Below are 17,117 nucleotides of genomic sequence, written 5' to 3'. Positions count from 1 at the left end.
TGCCATAAGCCCAATTCTTCTGAGACTTTCACAAGATGTCAGGCATCGAAGCTACTTGTCTTTGAGTGAGAAGAGCCTCCTCGTCTCGAGGGAGCATTCTAGTTTCCCACTATGTTCCCGCAAACTATATAAAACCCAGACTATGGGGGCCGCTCTTCCCTAAACACACAAGTCTCAGGAAGGTCAGAGTCTGGTAACTACTGTGATCCCAGTGATGGATACCAGCACTTCAGGGACTATGCCGGGCCTGGCGAGCTGCAGCATTCCTCTGAGGGCAAGACCAGGGGCCACAGGGCTGCAGCCCCATGTTGAACAGGAGAACTTTCTGGGTGCAGTGCTGTGGAGGAGCCTCGTGAAAGGAAATACAGGCCAAACAAGCAAAAAAGTGACAGACACGAATGTACTTTTTGCCACTTTTTTCCTGGAAGATGCAGATGAAGGTTGATTTTGCAAAGACGAAGACATGACAATAAAACTCTTGTCCCTGTAATAGTGAGAGAAACCATCAAAGTTGTGTGTATGTGTGTGTGTGAGTGTGTGGGTGTATGTGTGAGTGTGTGTGTGTGCGCGCGCGTGCGGGTGGTATCTGGCTACTGTACTTTAACAGTAATTCCTCTTGACATTATACCAGGTCAGCAAGTCACCTCAAGACCACCCTGCTCGAGAATCTGTTCTCCTCACAGGGCCGTATGGACTCTCTCAGCTGAGAAATGTCACCCAGCACCTTTCATATTTATGGTGACTCATAAACAGGAAACCGGTCCTGTCCATGACATTGTAACATTTTCATATCTCAAATCGTTTTATGAAAATGAAAAAAAAAATGCACCCAACCAAACAAAAGAACTTAGCTGCCTTATGCTTTCTGGGCCAAAATAAATATTGCCAAATTAGTAAGGCATACTGAACAAATTAAGCGCTAAATGCAAATTTATCGACTGAAATCCAATGGCAGAGTCACCAGAGCTTCCAGTGGTGGAGTGCAGCCCTGTAAGTAGGTGTTTGTGTTGGCGAGTCCCTGCAGGGAGGCATGGGAACTGTAATGTAAAAAGAGAGCATTTCTGTTACACCCAAGATGAACAGTTTGTTTTAGAAAGTTCAAGTAAACAGTGTCTAACATATATTCACTGGATTCGAAATCTCAGTTGCTACCAAGAGGGAGACAAAAAAATATAAGCTGGCCAAGTTCCTTTAAAAAAAATCCCTTTTGGAAATGTTCAAGTCGGCCTCGTAAATCACTGGATGAGCTGGGGACATCTTTTCTCATCCCTGAGCTGTGAATAAGCCCCAGGAGTGCTTCATCAAGGCAAACAAGAACGCAAGGAACAAGGAGATTCTAAACCTTACAAAATAAAGAGGAGATTTATCTTGATATTTTCTAATGTCCCAAATGGACCAGATGTGATGCATCTTTTTATGTTATGGGCATCATTTATGATGTCTACATTTTAAAAGTTGCATGTATATTGCTTTAGTTCAGTGATTGATTTATGGGAGGGGTTGGGGTAGGGAGTGGATATGTTCGTAACTGCTTCAGCGTTCCCGCCTGACTGCAGACTCAGTGGCTTCCACTCCTACTCTGGTCAGGTTCTCTCATCCCTTTAACGTGCACAATCCTAAGGTGCAGGTCTCTGTTTGCATTGCATGTTGCTTCTCCTTTAGCAAAGTGTTCCCACAAGCTTTTTAGGGCTTCCCACAATGCCTTGTCTCTTCTTGCCTTGACACTAGACAGTTGAAGGAACCGGGAGAAAGAGAAGTCATTTTATCATGAACTACAAACTGGTAATAGGATGGGAACGCCATAGTATGCCAAACCTGAATGGATATTTAGAAAGCTTTATTTTATAGAGGAAAAATTAGAGGCCCAGAGAGAGGTTGTAACCTGCCCAAAGTAACACAGTGAATCGGTGCCAGAAAAGTTATTAGAAGATCAGATTTTCTTTATCTGCTGACTCCGAGCCAAAGTTCTTTCTGCATACCCCATCTCCCTCCCACACAGCTATTATTTAACGGTCTTTTCTGTTAATATTTCTCTTTCCATACCCAGCAACGCAGAGTAATGGAGCCAGAGATCTCCTCTGCATGCCCCTTCCTTGCTCAAGAAAATCCAGTGCCTTCTGCTACAGAGGAGATCAAGTTTAAAAAACTCCAGAAATTTGGATTTTGAGGCTGAGGGTAATTTTGGACTTGTGCTGGGAAGATGGCGAGAGAATCACAAAGCAGAGATAGGCCCAGCTATGACCCCTGGAGGAAGGGAAATATATTAACGTTTAGCGGCTGGAAATAAAAATTGCTTATAAATTATCTTTCCCTCTAAGAAATTCCTAAGAAGTCACCCAGAATAACATTTTTAAAAAGTATCTAGATAGTCAAAGAAATGAGCATCGACGTGATTTCATTTATTTGCGTAGCGCAATTTTAATTAACTAGGAACCAACTAGTATTGTCGCCAGTGATCATCTGGTAATGCCTTCTTCAGCTTAGAGGCTCACGCAACACAGTTGACAGCCTCATGAAGGCAACCTGGTAACCTGGGACACTCTGGGTTTGTGTTACATCCCTTTCTAGGTCGAAAGTTTAGGTCAATTAGGATTCACGCTCTTACTCAGAAGCGTGTCCTTAGGATACAGAAAAAAACTTGAATTGTTTTCGAAAAAACTCTTTTGAACTCATCTTAAGCAGAAGTGATATAAAAAATAAGTATAGGACTTCGGAACATTCACAGTATGTAAATTCCTTGATGAAAGTTACCGAAGTTTACTGTTATTGCAGTTTGGTTCTTAGTGATTTCTGGCATAGGGCCTCCCTCGGCCTTGGTTCCCGGTGCAGGAATCCACAGCCGCCTCCTCTCCACCGGGGCAAGGCCATTCATTCTGCCATCAAGGGCCCGGGTGTTCCCGTGATGCAGTAGAATGTGTTGTGATGTATTGATAATGCTCTGGTTTCGATCTGTAGACGCCTTCCAATACGTAGATGTTTTTGACAAGTCGTAGTTATTTTACTCTTTTCACATTGGTTAATCTCCCTTGGAATAGTCTTGGGCTGACTAATTCCACCTACCTCAAAGGGCGATTGCCATTCAGATCGACCCAACTGTGAATGTGGGAGTGCTATACATAAACCACAGAGAACTCTACGTCTCTGAGGAGATGTGGTTATCTGAATGGATATTATCGGAGAGGTTGTGCCAACTTAAGATCTGTGTGTCCTTTGAAAGCTGCCTCCCATGAAGGCATAGATAGGACATAGTGGGGTTTGTATTTTGTATTTTGTATTTTTTTAAAGCTAGCCAAAGGTAGAGTGTCTGGAGGTTGAATGGGCTGGGGATCGAATAAAGATCTTGACTATAAGGATGACCACCACTCATACAAAAATGATCCCTAAGAAATGACGGTCTCCTCAGTCTTTACACTGTTAAGCACAGAGGGCTGGGGCTCAAGGCCAAGCTCGGAGTCTCTGGAGCGAGGGCTTCTGGGAAAGCAAAGACCTGTGGGAGTCATCCAGGTCCCCACACCCGCCACGTTCTCTGCCAATCCTCCTCTGTGTCTCCTTTCAGATTTCTCCTCCATTGGGTCTCTTTTCAGAGTTCCCCATGGCACACAGATGCAATCCAAACTCATCATGGGATCCTGTATAAATCACTTACTCCAGCGCCCAAATGTTTAAGTACTTAATAAATATTGATTACTGATCTTATTATCGACATCGTTATTATCATTGTCATTTATTCAATCCTTGCAACATCCTTGTCAGTTCTTTAGTGAGAAAAAATCAAAAAATACTTATAACTAGTATTTATAGTTTGTCTTACATGACAAAGACTAAATTCACTATACCTAAAAAAAGAACATCAATTACATTTCAAGCAATTCAGTCAGCATGCTGAAAAGAGCCCTTTTTGTTGCATCCATAAATTTTGTAAAGACATCCTCAAGCGAGGTAGCAGACAGGTAAGCATCACGATCAGGTAATGCCACCGTAACCAGGCGCCTGTCTGCTTGGGGGAGTTCTACCTTCCAAGGATATGCGTCTCCTCTTTCATACCATGCGGTGACCTCTTTGAGAACATAAACCGCACCTCCTCTCTTCCTACCTATTTGAGAGTGTCCGACGCAGGACTTTGCACATAGCAGGCATTCAGGAAAATCTCCACAACGAATGGGTGAGTGTGATGGGCTGTAGCGGTGGCGCGTCTTTACTGAGTCAAGTGTAAAGACCAACAATGTCGTATGTTACTATAAAACCCCATGGTCTCGCTCTCACTCACACAGACACTCTTGGCACAGGTGATGTGCACGTATGTACCTGCACACTCACACCTGCGCATCCCAGTCCTCTTAAGTGCTGACATGCACCAACGCTGCACTCCAACCTGGCAGCCCTGCCCCAGATCCACACTCACAGCCAGGCACACTCTTCACATAGACACACCTTGGCACAGACACACGTGAACCACTACAGGTGTGTTGCATGCACGTATACACCTGACCTGCATGCATTCCAGGTGTTTTAGAAGCTGAAACGGGTTCCGGAAGCTCTCTGGATCCTATCCTGTGTGGCAGTCACAACACATCGCATGAAAAAAACAAACAAACAAAAAAAAAAAACAAAAAAACCTCTCTATCCCCTGGAGACAGCAGGTCCACCGACTTTAACATTTTATAGGACCCCAAATTCTGACTCTTGTCTGACTTTGCTTGGGGCTAGTTCCTGAACAATGCATAAATTGTCAAGATCAGTGAGAAGAGTACACCCAGTCCCCTAAGTGCCTTTAGGAGCAGAGTCTCAAACTCATAAGACAGTATTACTATTGTCTCCAAGCTTGTCGTTTAATCTTTGAGGAAGTTTATTCCTAGATAGAGATCTTCATAACACCAGCCAAAAAATGGCAGCGCTGACGTCTGCGTCCCCTTTATTGCTGCAGAATGAGAGACCCATTTAAAAGCCGGGTGAGTTTTCTCCTCAGCAAATAGAGCCACTTGCCCTAGTCAGGCCATCCGCCTTTTTAGAAAACTCAGGCCGTAGGAACCAATGCACAGAGCTGTAAAGGCCGAGGGGAAGGGAGAGAGTTTAAACTTTAACTTCTTCAGACATCATGGGACCATCACAAAAATGAATCAGAAACATCCACTTAGAGCATTTTTCACAGTCACCCTAAAGATGCCGGGAGATAAGAAATGCTGGTAAAGGTGGAAAGTTCCGTGCTGATAGCATCTTAAGTTCTCCAGAGAGCTAACCTCACTGGTTTTCCTTCTGACTTACAAAAGCAGAGAGAAAAACTTATCTGAAAAATCACTGTTAGAAGACATATTCTCCCCTCTCCTCCTCGTTCTGGAATGCCGAGCTCACAGGGCCCCAACCCAACACCTCTCTTTTTTTTACAGAAGAGCCGGAAACATGAAAGAGAGGAGCAAGGTCTCAGTAATCTAAAATGCAGGCGCCAAATGAAATCTTGTTAGAGTTTCCGCCTCCCGTATTAGGGCCATTATCCCCCATTTTATGGATGAGGACACCGAGGCCTGGAAAAGTGAAGTCGTCTTCCCAGGTAAATCGCCACTGTCACCCGGGCGCCAGTAGCTCTCTGAAAGTTCAGAATGGGGCTGCTCGAGACGTATTTGCTGTGGACCTAATCGAGATCCTTTTCCTTCCTCATCTTCCTCCCCACACCCTGCCTGCTTCCAGCTCAGAGGTCGGGGAGCGAGGTTGGTGAGTACCTCGTCAGCACCCCACTCAGACGCGGGGAAAGCACGTCTCGTCCACGCGAGACTCAGAGCCTCCGCCAGCTTCACAATCATGTGTTGCAAAGATGGAGGACAAGACTACTTAAGGCAAGGCCTTCGCACGCCCCTGCACTTGGCTGTTCCTGAGAGATGCTCTCCCCGACACAAAGCTTTGGGATGATCGTGGTGACGGGGGCCCAGGCACAGTGGGTAGGGGTGGCAGGCCCGTGGACTCTGAGTCCCCTGAGCTGTGGTCTAAAACCTGTCGAGTCCTGCAGAAGCGTCCTGGAATTCCGGGGTTTGGGTAGAGAGCCCGCGGCCAGCTGTTTGTGATTTTAAGAAGTCTTGGTTGCCGCTCTTGGACACGGGGGTGGACGGGGGCCAGCCTACTGTGCGAGGCATCTGCCACGTTCCTCTGGGAATGACAATGTGGCTCTGTATGCTCCACAAGGCCCCTCGGGCAGTGCTATCACATTCCGGAGCTGCCACCGGCCAGATGCATGAAAGCATTTCGTGTCATCAGTTCCTGGGACACGGAGTGGCGGCTCCGGCAGCTGTGTTCCTCCCCACCGCGGAAGACCCCACCGGGGACGTGGGGACGCTCCGGGCTTTGTCCGAACGACGGGTCGCCACGCTCCCCCTGGGCTTGGTGAGAAACACTCCTGCCTTCCTCACCTTTCAAACCGTGTCCCTGCCGGGCGCCCCACACAGTGAGAGTGTCCCTGCGTCCCACTGGGACATTTGCTATTGCCCAACCCAGCTCAATGCCCCTTCCAGTCATGTCCCGAGAAGCCAGGGCCGAGGACTTGCAATAACACAGAGTGATGTCCCCGAGCTAGAGATGCCTCCCGAAGATGAGCAGACAGAACTTCATTGTTTCAGGGAAGAAGGCGCCTCACAGAGCGGCCACGTTGCGGTTGCAGGGCCCGATGACTAATCCGCAGAGAGGATGTGCAGGAGAGAGGACCTGGCACCCCTCCTGGAGACGGAGGTCCTCCGAGACTTCACGTCTCTGACCGAATGCAGGCCCCGGCAATGAGATTTCCGCTGCGAAGCTTCCCTTGGCGGCCTCCTTTTCCCAGTTGTGAACTGGCATGTAAGTAATTACCTTTTCTCTCTGCACAAAAAATACTGTTTCCGAAACGCAAATGTTTCACGCTTCGAAATACACATCGCGCTGCTTACGGTTATACTTCTGAAGGTGTGCACTGACATTGATAAATGAAACTTCTAAATTTCAAGTGAAATATGAGCCACTGGTGCATGGATAACTGGACAGATTCAGACACTGATCGATATGTATATATTTGCGATAAATAATTGAATTATTTTAGAATCAGTTTCTCAAAGCTCTGTGCTGAGATCTTTGGAGGCAGTCCAGGGATTCCAGCAAAATCCGCCCATGCCCGCCATGGTTCCTGCCCCCACGTGGCCACCTCGGGAGGAGACGGAGGGCTCTGTGGGGAGGGACTTAACATAGGCAAACACTTCGTGCGAGGGGCTGTCGGGGCAGCAGAGCAGGATGGCTCCGGTGGACGAGAATGAACACTGCCACTTGCTGGTCCCGGATCTCAGACAACCTCTCTGAGTTTCTGTTCCCTCGTACAGGTAAGTCTGCTCCGAGGAATAAACCCACCGTATGATGCGTATGTAAATGCTCGTCCTCATCCGGCTTATTGGACTAACATGTTACATGTAAGTTCGGGTCAGGATGACGTTGCGATTTTGGACTGTTCTGAAATTTTTCCAGATGTAGTCTCAGTGACTGTGCTTCTTAAGATTGCTTCAGAATCCATGGGGTAAACTGAGGGACAGTGCAGTGGGGACAAGGATGGAGTGTGGGGGTGGGGCAGGAGGAAATCAGGGATCTGGTAATGGACTGGGCATCGGAAGGAGGGCGAGAGGCGAGTCGCAGGGAGTTCGTGTGTCTGCTCTGGACGACCGCGTCTTTAATCCAGACACCCCGCCCCCACCCCCCCACCCCCCGCCACCCCATCCAGGTGAATGTGTGCTGAGCTCCTGCAGAAACCCAGGTCAGAGGGCACTGCCTCCAGGTCTGTGCTGAGAAGCCAGCTTTCTGCCAAGGCAGGGTGGGATAAGCTGTCGCTTGTTTTCATGACCAGCCATCACATAGGACAAGCCTTAAAGCTCCGAAGACAAAGCAGAGAAAGTCGTGTCCCTTTGTTTTGAGCTCAAGGCCTTTTAGTGCCATCAATTGTCTCCTTGTCCCCGTGTTGTGCAACAGGGCGTGTAGCTCTGAATGGGACCTTTTATGTTGGAGATTCCACAGTTCCATTTGCGTCTGACTCTCTTCCATGCCAAACGACATCCTCACAGACTTTGAAGTTGCATGTTTGGAGGACGCACAGCCCCACCCACACCTCTCACCCCACGTGCCCGGCTGCGGCATCAGCTCAGACTCTGGGAGAGCAGTGGGACCAGCTCCTGGCTGCCAAGGGGTAGGGGCCGGAGTCTGAGGGCCAGCACCACCCACCGATTCGATCCTCCTGACGCCTGGAGCGGCCGAGGACAGTGCAAACAGGCCTAGGCTCATTTTGAAGGGAATCCACACAGTCTCCTCTGCATCCTGGTTCCAGAAATCCTTCGATGTACCCCGTGGATTCTGAAGTGGCCTAAGAAGCACAGTCGCTGAGCCCACGACTGGTGTTGACTCAAGCAGCCTGGCCGCGTCCCGCACAGAGGGACTCCGCCTCGCCAGCAGCTCCCGCTCTCCTGATTCGTATGCGCAGGTCCCTGAACAAATATTCGTGGATTCTCTGATGGCTCACATGGGTTAGAAGTGCGTCCAGGCGCAGGGAACGCTTTGTACCTAAGTTAGAGAGCAGAAAAGAGCGACAGGCTTTATTCAAGCACATGCGATTTAACTGGTTGTTTGATATTATATTTTATTTAATCGTCACAAAACATAGAATCAGGCCATCTCCATTATACAAATAGGAAATAAAGAACAGAGATTTTGAGGTTCTGCCCACTAAGCTACTAAATAGAGAGATGAGATTCCGACCTAGGCCTATTTAACTCTGAGATGGACTCTTTCTTTTAGAGGAAGCTTATTTTCAGACCCATTTCCCACTCAGCCCAGTTATTAATAAGCCTTATCCCTTGGTTGGCTCCTTGAGAGGTGTGATTTGGGAAGACGTTTTCTGACCTGCCCTCCTCCAGCTATTTCCTTTCCTTGGTGGTCCCCTGCTTCTCCCTGGTCCTCCCCAGATGCCCAGCGCTCTCACGTGCTCCCCTTTTCTCGCTCAGCACCCTGGCCAAAATATATGTGACATCCTTCGTTCACGTTACAAAGGCGTACAGGACATTTAGAGAACGACCTCCTGTTACACAAGCTCTGAAATCAACAGGAATTTAAAGCCACCAGCCCAGAGGGCTGTCACGCAGGAGGGGCCGGGTCTGATTACGTTTGCAGCCAGGTGCCCAGCATATCACGGGCCAATGTGTGGATAAATGAATGAACGGAGATGTAAGAAATCAGGCCACTGGTGGAAGAGCATTTGAGGATATCCGGCATTTTTTTTTTTTCTCGCGTTTTTGAAAGCATACGATGCTGGCAGACACCTTGTGAGCCTGTGCACAATGCCGATCTCCCAACATGTTAAATTTATTTGTTCATTTATAATTTAATTCAGCACTTACTGAGCACCAGCCCTCTGTTTGGTTCTGCTGGGGGAGACAGTAAGCCAAGGAACGGAGGTCCTGTCCGCAAAGAGCTCACGATCTAGGTGGCAGACAGACTTCGTCTGCGTGAAAGGGGCAAGACAGAAAGGAACGGACACCTATCGCATCCTGCGAGAGACAAATGAGAAGACTTCCTGGATAGGATGGCCTTGAATTGCTACTTGAGGGATGGAGCAAGAAGTAAAAATTGATAAAGGCATTAAAAAAAAAAAAAACTGTTTTTGTACACTCACACCAACACTTCTGAGCAGATGTGTGAGTTTTTCCACACCAGGCCATTCTCCAGTTCTTAGCAGACACTGATTGAGTGGCCTACGATTTTCCTCACTTCCGACACTAACTGCCTGGAGTGAGCACAGACCGCACCAGTTAAGGCCTCAGTCCCACAGGACAGCCCCTCACTCAGATGCCAGTCACAGGTCCCAGGTTGTCCCCTGTACTTCCGACGGACCAGCTACAAACCGAGGATTCCCACGAACCCTCTTCAGGTTAGATAGTTTGTTAGAACAGCTCACAGAACTAAGGAAACCATTTACTCACTAGATCTCCAGTTTACTCTGAAAGGATACAACTCAGGAACAGCTGGAGTGAGGAGAGCACAGGGCAAGGTCAGAAGGGGCGTGGGGCTCCCCTGCGCTGTCTGTTCACGCCACCCCCCAGCGCTTCCATGTGTCACCAACCCAGGATCCTCCGAACCCCAGTGATTGGGGGCTTCATTACTGAAGCATAATTGATTAAATCATTGGCCATTGCTGATAGAACTCAATCTCTATCCCCTCTGCCCCCTGAGTCGGTTGAGGGTGGTGGGGCTGGAAGTTATAACCCTTTAATCGACACGGCTCATTCTAGAAACCAGCACTCCATCTTTGGTGGCTTTCCAAAAGTCACCCCATTTGTATAAATCTGGATGTGGTTGAAGGGGACTTATAAATAACAAAAGACATTCTTCTCACCCCAGTTACTCAGCAAATTCCAAAGGTTTTGGGAGGTCTGTGCCAGCAACGGGAAAGGAAGGCCAGATATACATATTTTATTATATCACAAAATCACATCATGCCATGCAGAGGAAACAGAACAACAAAAGCAGAGCAGGTATGAAAAAACAAATGGTAGGTGTGGCTATGACAAAGAATTTTTGTGGAGGGGTAGGAGCAAGCCTGGACAATCAATAGCGGCCTTGCAACGTTAACAGGTTTACAACTGTACTATTCTCATGTGGAGGCCTGGATAGCAATTACACTCTACACACTCAGAATGCTTCTGTGAGCGGTAAGTTCCGTGCATGACCACGCTCATTAAATCTCTGCTGTCCCTCTGAGTGAGGTGCTCTTCTTATTCCATGCAATATAGGAGAAAACGGAAGCCCAAAGCCACAGATAGTCCATGTCAGAGCCGGGATTCTAGCCCAGCCTCTGAATTACCATATCCTTCTGTGTCTCAGAGGTGTGATGGGGTGACCTCGGAGACTGGGGCTGCCCTCTCTGAGGACAAGCAGCTCACAGGTACAGAGAACAAAGGGCAGCCTCAAGCTCAGGCTTGATTCCCGGACTCATAACCATTCCAGCCCCAGACGACAGCCCCACAATGACGAACACCGTCGCTCTGGCCCGGATGGCTCATCACGGGACTTCAGCGTGTTCAACATTAAAGAGATATTGAGTTGGGTGGAAACGGAGAATACATGGAAAATGACCTCATGGGCTAAGGGCTGAAGTTCAAAGGCCTGGCTTATGTTTTGGCCTCGGCCACCCTTTCCTCCTTCCTGGGCTCCTGTGACCATGTGGCATGATCCCAAGGCTGCCGTAGAGTCAGTCGCCTGCTGTGCACAGGGTGGCAGCCCCTGGCAGCCCTGTGCATCTACTTTGCTCCATGGAGGAACTCGCCAACTGAAGCAGCAATGTGCAGGATTACCCAAGGACACCAAGGCAGAGACATTTCAAATGTGTGGCGCTGTTTCCCTGCTTTGAAAAAACCTGGAGGAAACTGGTGTGAGTCATTGACCATGTCACCGAAAGGCCCAGAGAATCACACGGGGTGCGGCGTTTCTGCCTCAGTACAGTAACGTCTACTTTTGCAGAAACATGTTGCTTCCTTACCGGTCCCGCGAAGTCGGCAGGCGTTCCTTTTCTTTCCTGCGGGTGAGAAATCTGACACGCAGACGATGCCTCGGAGGCAGAGCCAAGCTTTCCAACTTGGATTTATCTTAACTTTTAGGTCAATACTTCTCACCCTCGTTGGTGCCGCGTCTCCTCGTCTCCTGAAGCCAGGTTGAATCCTGTGCCATTTGCCTGAGAGGAGGTTATGGATTTAACTGCAAGGAGGCTGTTCTGCCCTTACGCACCAATTTGACATTTTTTTCCTTCATGGATAGTACCTTTCTGATTGGTCAATGACCACGCCATTGTACTTGTTCAATATTTTGACTATTGCCTCTGTTTTTATAGAAATATTTTAGTTTTTCTACTACATCACTTTACTTCAAAAAGGATTTATGGCAGTTTATAAAAATATCATATGCTAGTAAGATAACATCTGTTAGAAGTAGGTCAAAAAGCAAAAAGAAATACAAGGATAGAAAGATGCGTTTGGGCAGAAAAGAGACCAATGCAAAAGTGAAAATCGTGAAGTCTGAGACGCTTGCTCTAGATGAGCCATTTGTTGAATTCTAAACCTGCTGAGAGCCAGGGGCAGAAGAAGAGCTCGTTGGGTATGTGATTTACTGTGTCTTCAAGAAAAACCAAATCAAAAGAACGCCTAATGCAAAGTCATCTAACTGGGACCCCCTCTAACTTAGTCTTCTTCCCATGACATCTATCAAACGGTCAGGAACAATAACAAGTTTCGAAGGGTCACTTCCGGAGGCTGCTGAAACCAAGAGGCACGATGTTCGGCACTTGCCTTGAGCTGTTTGGTGACCTTCTGAGGGTAACTGCTCTGTGTCCCTAGTTAAATAATAATATCTCTGGTGGTGAGGAGCTCGATTCAAATTTTCCCTGGAAAACGATCAGATAATAACCTTTTATAACTAGAAAAATAAGAGTTGAACTACAATGGAGGGGCCGTGAACACAAGGTCTCCAAGATCTCACGGGACTCACCCGATCGAGCTTCCTCTCCTTTCTGTACTTCTTTCTCCACAAGACAGGGGTGTTTTCCTCTGCCTTCTCTGGTCTAATCAGTGGAGAAATCTTACAGCTCTTTCTGGAATTCTTGTGAACTTCAGACAGAAAGGAATCAGTGTGGTTCTTACGCCCATTCATCTGTCCTGTTGTCAGAACGTACAGAGAATATCGCTGTGGGCCTGGCGCTGCAGACACAGAGACGGACAAGACCTAGTGCTTATGGATCAAAGGAGGAGACAACAATGTCCATGGATAATCGCAGCACAACACGGGAAGCAATGACACAGAGACGTGTCCGAAGTGGTGAGAGAAAAACCAGTATCACCGTCCGTGAGGCTGGGGATGGATTTCGGTGGAGCCGATGCTCAATTCCAGTCCTGACTTAAGTCCCTCGAGAAACTGAGGATAGAAGAAGAAAAGCGTATTAATGGCACAGCAGAGAACGGGAGTGGAAGATGTGTTCGGCGTAAGAGATTATTTTCGGGGTAGAGAGCAGAGTTAATTAGACTACCTCATCCACGAACCAGTCAAGAAGTCAAGACTGTGTTTGTTATATCTTAAAAGGAAAAAAAAATGCTTAAACGCATGACTTATTTAGATTTCGAGAGGTGGCCTTGGACTAAACCTTTCATTTGCGTTCATTAGCACTCTAACATGGGTGGCTGAAAGAAGATGAAATGGCCCGAGGCCCAGCGCCATGTGCTGGGTGCAGGCAGGACCGTCTGACGGCCTCGAAGACCCGAGCTGACTGCCCGTTTCTGCTCAGACATAACACTTTTTTTTTTTCTTTTTTTAAGTTCAAGCAACAGCATATGATGTTACGTCTTCCATGATGTACTTCTCTCCTTCTTGGTAAGAAGTGTTGGGCTTTGGTTTCATGTTTTGGTCTTGCATAAGCTCCACTCTGTGTGATTAATAGGTAGCTCACACGGCCAAGAACGAATGTGCTGCCTCCAGCTCAGTGGCAGAAGCACTAACGCCAAAGCCATGGATTTGTAAAAATCATACCGCGAGTTAATTTTTTTTTTTTTAGCAGGGAGATCGTATTGCCAGAAGAATGAAGTACCTTGGCGTGGTCAAGTGCCCGGTCGAAGCTTTGCTTTGTGATTCTGTGAGTTGTCCTCAAAGGGAGAGGGGGAAAATTAGTCTTTACAGCGGGTACTGTTGAGGTTCAATTAAAAAATAAATAAATTTGCATTGGAAGTTAATAGCCTCTGAAGATTTAGGACACGTCGTGCAACATTTTTAATTTTATCAGTACCAATGGAATCAATATGGTATCGGGATTTGCTATGGAAGTTTAACAGACTTGAAAAATTACAAGATTTTAAATATTTTATTGACACAACTAACTGACTAAATATATAAATTTAAGTCTCCTTAAATTCAGGGGTTAAAGTCCTTTTCATTTTCATTCAAAGACAATTTTTTCAGGGGGGAGGGGAAAAAAGTAAAATCTTTGTTTGAACTTCAGAAGAGTTCCTAGACTCAAGAGTCTGTTCAGATTTCTTGTTTTCTGTGATTGGAATCACTCGAGCCAATCGGTAGACCCAATATTGAATTTCAGTCAGTCACCCCAGTTTGCCAGTTCCCCAAAAGGACCCGGCCGCAAACTCTCGCTCATTAGCCAGCTTCCTTACTGCAATAGTAATTTTCTCTTTCTGTTGAAAGCGCCCCTCACTCAGACCGTGGCGAATGATTTTACACTGCACGAAATGTGCTGGAGCATTCAGGTCGTGGCTGGTGACCAAGCTCGCAGGGATCCAGGCTTGACTCTGAAAGCATAGTTTGTGCCTGCCCTGGGTCTCTGTTGCTCACTCTCAACACACTCTGCCAACTCCACGTTCTCCAAGAAAGTGTAAATCCCACCACGGGAAAACGAGGTGTGGGATCTGTACCTCGACCGATGACATCACCTTCTGGTTAGGGCTGTAAATTGTGTGAGACCTTGCGTACAGACACTGGCTCCTAAGTGCTGGGTTTTATAGCTGTGTATTCTGAGCTTGAAAATTCATCATTTGAAGGATGGAGAGCATCCACTCTGCCTAGTCGAGAGTCATTCTAGGATCTTAAGGGAATGTACGGGCCCCGAAGTCCAATGAATAGGAGGTTTTACACCTGAAACTGCTACTGCTTTGGGTCAAATGTTTGTGATTGGTTTATTGCAGGCCTCAATTATATAATTCTGATAAACCAGCTAATGACTTTCTCAGCTACCTTCACCTGAGGAAAGTGCTGCCTTCACTAAGTGACTTCAGTCTCGCAGGGATACGGGCTTGACTCGTATAAGCTGGTGAATGCCTGGAATTTGTCATTGTAAGAGTCTCCATAGCTTATTACCAAATCCCTGGGGACAGGGTTACTACCGAAGTCTCTTTTAGTGTGATAGTTATCAATTTGAGGTGATGGTGTCCCCACGGGGAAACCTGTCAAAGTCTGAGGACAATTTTAGTTGTTATAACTGGGGAGAGAAGGAGCTACTAGCATCTAAGAGTGGAGGTCACCCCACAATGCACGCAACAGCCTCCGCCCCCAACAAGGGACTATCCAACCCAGTGTCCGTAGTGCCGAGGTGGGGAAGCCTGTTCTTAGTGCAGGTGAGAGATCTCAGAGGCTTACTAAGGGGGCCTGGGGAAGCAGCATGGGAGATTCGGCCCGGTGTGGGAAGTTAGGAAGGCTTAAGTGCAGAGAGGGACACGTAATGAAAAACACCTTCTCATTTTGCGGAGGGTTAGCCCCGAATCTATGCTGGAAAAGCACGGGTTCGCGAGTCTTTTTTTTGTTGTTGTTACAACTTCGCAGAGGTGAAATGAAACAAAACAGAGTGTCCCCGGGGCTTTACTCAAGTTGGCGAGAGGGGGAGCAGAAAAAGAGGGGTCTCCCCTGCAGAGCATAGAATGCAGGACCCGGGTGCACGCCGGCAGCAGTGGCCGTGGGGCCGTGGCGGACTCCACGCAGGAAGCTGGACGTCCCGAGCTGCTTCCTCTAACTAGTTGGGTTTTCTGTGTCTTTGTAGTGAACAGTGAGCGTCACTATTACGCAGTCGATTGTCTGTGAAATTCTCAACCTGCGGGATGCAGTTCACCCCTGTCCTTCCTGGTTTGTGGATGACTGATTTGAAACCATTTCCCCAGGCAAGTTCTCCAGAAGTGGGGCATGTTTAAAGGTTTTCAACAAAGGCTTGACATGGCAGTCGTTTATTAGACTATCATAAAAAGACATTAGGGAAAGCTGTCGGAAGCCAGACCGTGGGACATGGAGAGAAGGCGTTGAAAGAGGGGTACATAATTTCGCAGGCTCGCTTTCCAGCGCCGACCAGCAACAAGGCCCCCTCCCAGACTCTCTCTGTTGATACTTAAACTCACGTGCATCCCCGTCGTCTCTGCAAACTGTATCAGTGCGACACCCGCGGTGACTCACCCGCCTCTTCTCCAGCTAGACCGTGCCATAGCTCTCTTTCTGCTTCCTGTTTGCTCATAAAGTGACTGCCCAGACTTCTCTGGTGTTTTCTCTGCTCAGATGTGTCAGCTAGATGAAGTCACATTGTAACCGCAAGGAAACTTTCTGCTCGTGCTGCTGCCTGGCGTTAACAGAGCGCTAAATGCTGCTTGGCGTGGAGAAGGCTGGTCTTTGTGGCCAGACTTCTGAGAGGTGCAAGAGGCCAAATGTCAGACTGCCAATCAAGCAGCGGGGTGGAAAATTCTTGCTTTTCTTTTGGCTCAAGTGAGTTGGTTGGGGGAAAATATTAAAACGGAACAGGCAACAAGAAGAAAGATTTCAATTTTTAACGGACTTCAGCAGTGCGAGAAGTTGTGCTGACATGACTGTCCCATTGACGACCCCACGTGACAGTCATCTGCCCATCCAGGCACGTGCACACATACAGCACAGGGACCCCCAGAGATTGTCTCTTCGGCTTCAACGGCCGGGGCTCCTGGTTGTGCACATGCGCCTACGAGGAAAAACTAACGTGCACCCCAGGTTAAAAGTTCCACCTCCGCCACGTGGAGCTGTGACAACGACCCATCTATTTTCCAGGATTCAGTGTGAGTTGTAGAGTATCTACTGTTAGTGACGACACATTTGCGTAGTGCCGTAAGCGTTGCAGAGGATAAGCATCTGCGCTTCCTTGTGCGATCTGCACATCACTCTCTCTCATCCTGTCATTCCCTAACTGCCCAGCATGTGTCAGGCCCTGGGTTCGCAAGATTAATTGGAAAGTGTGATTAAGTACCTTGACCGGGACCATACGACTTCTAAGTGGCGTGACCTGGACTTCAACCCAATCCTTCTGACACAGTCACAGACGTTTTCGATAAGCTACATGCGACACTTTCCACTCCCCTCAGGAACTGGCATTTACCTCACATAGGGTATGAGGGGGACCCCTGGTTTAATGACGAGCTAGTAATGTTTTTTTAATTTATCTCATTAAAATATTCCGGCAAGGAGGGATGAACTCAGCCTACCCCTTGGCATGTCTGGACTATGTCTACTTAGAAAGTCCCTTATTTTACCAGGGAACCATTGTAGTAGCCTCATGACAGTCCTCCGGGGTTCTCCCAATAAAC

General features: G+C 47.7%; 2 long non-coding RNA genes across 16 annotated transcripts in view; one reads left to right on the top strand and one right to left on the bottom strand.

Annotated features, from left to right (window-relative positions):
• The window catches only part of LOC107515284, a 214,419-nt gene that overhangs the window by 145,309 nt on the left and 51,993 nt on the right, over positions 1-17,117 (top strand). For 13 of the 15 annotated variants that reach the window (XR_004951984.1, XR_004951985.1, XR_004951988.1 and 10 more), the window contains 2 exons: positions 632-6,816; positions 13,580-13,657. This is a non-coding gene — a long non-coding RNA (uncharacterized LOC107515284). The remainder of the gene's footprint in view (positions 1-631; positions 6,817-13,579; positions 13,658-17,117) is intronic. The other 2 variants (XR_004951977.1, XR_004951976.1) reach the window with 2 other exon arrangements.
• On the bottom strand, positions 10,441-16,225 carry LOC118605208. The gene is made up of 2 exons (XR_004951993.1): positions 15,912-16,225; positions 10,441-12,945 (listed from the first exon to the last, which is right to left on the bottom strand). It is a non-coding gene; the product is annotated as an uncharacterized LOC118605208 (long non-coding RNA).

This window comes from Rousettus aegyptiacus, unplaced genomic scaffold (assembly GCF_014176215.1).
Source record: "Rousettus aegyptiacus isolate mRouAeg1 unplaced genomic scaffold, mRouAeg1.p scaffold_m13_p_7, whole genome shotgun sequence".
Taxonomy (NCBI): Eukaryota; Metazoa; Chordata; class Mammalia; order Chiroptera; family Pteropodidae; genus Rousettus; species Rousettus aegyptiacus.
The sequence above is the reverse complement of the archived record's forward strand: the minus strand, read 5'-3'. Positions and strand labels throughout refer to the sequence as shown.